At 36.6% G+C, this 3381-nt stretch overlaps 1 pseudogene; it reads left to right on the forward strand.

Annotated features, from left to right (window-relative positions):
- Positions 1-806: 806 nt before the first annotated feature.
- On the forward strand, positions 807-1934 carry LOC124821933 (ethylene-responsive transcription factor RAP2-1 pseudogene; annotated as a pseudogene).
- Positions 1935-3381: the final 1447 nt, after the last annotated feature.

Consider the following 3381-nt stretch of genomic DNA (forward strand, 5'->3'; position numbering starts at 1 on the left):
ATTTCACTAATTTTAAGTCAATGTTGAAAACTATAAATACAGGTCAAACGTAAGAGATAAGTGTTCACATTTACTACTGCTACATTGAACTTCGGTCTGGATAGCCAACTGACTTAAGCATCGAAGAACCTTGGACAAGTAGACCCCTGGATAACGGAGTCAAGACGAAGATGAGAAACACAGACCAACCGCTTCCTAGAAAAAATTGTGTAGGTATTGAAGTTGCTTGACCTCACATCCGATAGATAACGTGAATAAAAACAATAGAACGAGAATACCATATTAAATTTGTATTTTTTTTATGAAATAAACACTTTTAAATTTTTAGTACATTTTATTAATACAATTTATTTTCTAAAAACAATATTTAAGTATTTATATTAAAATATTAAAACTTAAAATTGATGTGGTGAAGTAACACCTGTTGTTAATTTGATAATAGTAAATAGTTAAAGAATATATTAAGTATCGAATATGAAAAAAATGTATAGAGAAAAGTAAAGTAAAATATGAAAAGAGATGAGTGATGAGATAGAGTGAGAGAGTAGAGAGTATAGAGAGGCGTGACCCGTCCACGTCGGCAACGGATGACATTGGGCAGAAGAGGGTACGTGGAATGTATGAAATAGGAGCAAAAAAATGGGGCTTTGAAATGAGAGAGAGATAGGTGTGATGGATTGTGTCGGCCATCTTTGGATTTATCTTAAAGAAAGCTCAACGTGGCGGCCGTACCAGACGACAGACTAGAAGCCAAGTGGGAAACTCATTCCCTTCTCTTCACCCTCTTCTCCCCCATTCATTCATCATTCCTTCAATAATATAATATTAATATTCCTTTCCACACAAACTATTTCCCATTTTCCAACCTCCATATAAATACGAACCAATAGAACAGCAACATCGTTTCACTCTCTTCACGGACCCTATCAAAACCGTTTCCTTCCACTTCCCAGCTGCACACAAAAATTATCATATTCAGAAACATGGTTTTCGATAGGTAGCCGGTAGGTGTGGTAGCTGTCAAGGGGATTTCCGTAGCAGATATGGAAGAAGGTTTAGGAGACTGCTGTTCCTCCAACTCCACCACCACCAGGAAAACCCAGAAACGGAAGCAGCAACAACACCAAGACAAACCATACAGAGGAATAAGGATGAGGAAGTGGGGGAAGTGGGTGGCGGAGATTAGAGAACCCAACAAGAGGTCCAGGATCTGGCTGGGTTCTTACGCCACCCCTGTCGCTGCCGCACGCGCCTACGACACCGCCGTCTTCTACCTCAGAGGCCCTTCCGCCCGCCTCAATTTCCCCGAACTGTTGTTCCAAGACGACGACGTCTCAACCCAAGAGGGCAACATGTCCGCTGATTGTATACGCAAGAAAGCGACCCAAGTCGGCGCGAGAGTCGACGCGCTCCAAACCGCGCTTCAATCATCGTCGTCCCACTCCGCTAATTCCAGCCACGTCAGCTATGCCAAACCAGACTTGAACGAGTATCCAAAACCCGAAGATTAGTTTCCAGCGATCCTTTATGTTTCAAAACCTTTATATAGAATTATTCTCATATCATATATCTGGGTATATATTTCATATTTTCTTCCACTTTACTTTAAATTAGAACCTAGGAAGAAATACACACACACACACACACCGGAGACGAGGCTAACTTATTCATGAGGTGAGTGAGTAACTCATACACGTATCGCTCACTTCTAGAAGAACAAAGTTTAGCTCTTAACCAATCGAATGAGATCGTGTAACAGATTTTTTCTTTTTTTTTTCAATTGTGTATGCCGAAGTCGTAGACTGGTAGCATAGGATGTGGTCTTTTCTAGGTCGGTGGTGTGTTGTAAACATGTAATATGTAACGAGATATGTATCTGATGGTTGGACTAGTCACAATCGAAATGAAATTATTGTCGTTGCAGATTTTCTTTATGCATATATGTATGTAGTGATAAATTGGGTAATTTGATATTCATATGTAGTGTTTGGAACCCTGCGTGTGTTATCTGGATGAGAAGTGAAAAAAAGAGGAAATGATGAGAACAGCAGTGGCCCAAGAAAGAAAGAGTAATGTTTGAGTTGAGGAGTAGCAGAAGAGAAGAGTGGTAACAAGTGGATCTGGAGATAAGGAAGAATCGAGCAGAAAAGCAGCCCACAGAAAATTGATATTTGAATTTTGTTAAAAGAATATGCGAGATAGGCGGAGAACAGTGTGGGTCTATCCGAAAGTGAGGCAGTCAGTTGTCAGAGTGGTGGGAAAGTTTGAGTTTAGGATAGTTGCGTTTGATACACATTCAAAGCGTAGGGCCTCACCCACCTCTCATCTCTCTTTAGTTTTTTTAAATAATATACTTTCGTCTTTCTTTTGTTTTCCCTTCGCACTCTTCCACATCACGTTTCCTTAAAAAACAAAGCTCCACATACTGTCAAAATGTTTCTATCAATAACTTATATTACGTGGTCCAATCATTTTTTTTTCTAATCAGTTTTTCCATTTCATAACTCATCATTTAACCACCAATACACAACTGTTATTTGTTTTGACGCCTGAGAAATTTCTTATTTGGTCTTAAATTTGGAAATTAGTAAAAATTTTGTTGTTTACCTTCCTCTTTAAAAAGTAACCAAGTAGCAGTGTTTTGTTGAATAAAAAGTTTGTGATTTCTAGGTCTGATCTGCACCTTTGACGTGTAGGATAAACTATGGCAGTGTGCGGGAGTGTCCCTCTCCAATCATTGATTTCCCTTGGTCGGACTTCAAAGAACCAATGCCATATACTTTTCTACACTCCTATAAAAGATCACATATACTTCTACTCCATGGCTTAAACCCACTCGTGTACAAGAGTAAAATAAATAAAACCACTACATATAAGCTTTTAGTTTTTTAACTTACATCCACAAATGTCCAGTAAATATTCATATATGCGAAAAACAAAATTACATATCCAAATCCTCATACGTCAAGTACATTTATTGAATTGTGATAATAATATTTCAAATCAATTCTTCATTCTTATAATAGTTTTTATTTTTCTCTCTTAGCGGCGATGAAGAGAGATATAGAATAAAATTTGTAATATTACCTTCCTTCCAAATGAGACCATAATCCATTTGGTAACTTTTGTCAATTACTTTTCCGATTTTAATAATTTCAATTTCATCTCTCATCAAGTTAGAATATCATTTTATGGTATCTACATAATAACCTATTATGATAATTATGTCCTTAATCATGTGTCACTTTAAAATTTTAACTAAATAAATAATAATCCTAATACACAAATAATATATATATATATATATATATATATATATATATATATATTATAATCCAAAAATACTATAACATCCTAGTTCACAAATAAGTTTAGATTACC

The sequence above is a fragment of the Vigna umbellata genome, chromosome 2, assembly GCF_029865625.1.
Source record: "Vigna umbellata cultivar VRB3 chromosome 2, Vumbellata_1.0, whole genome shotgun sequence".
NCBI classification, from domain to species: Eukaryota; Viridiplantae; Streptophyta; class Magnoliopsida; order Fabales; family Fabaceae; genus Vigna; species Vigna umbellata.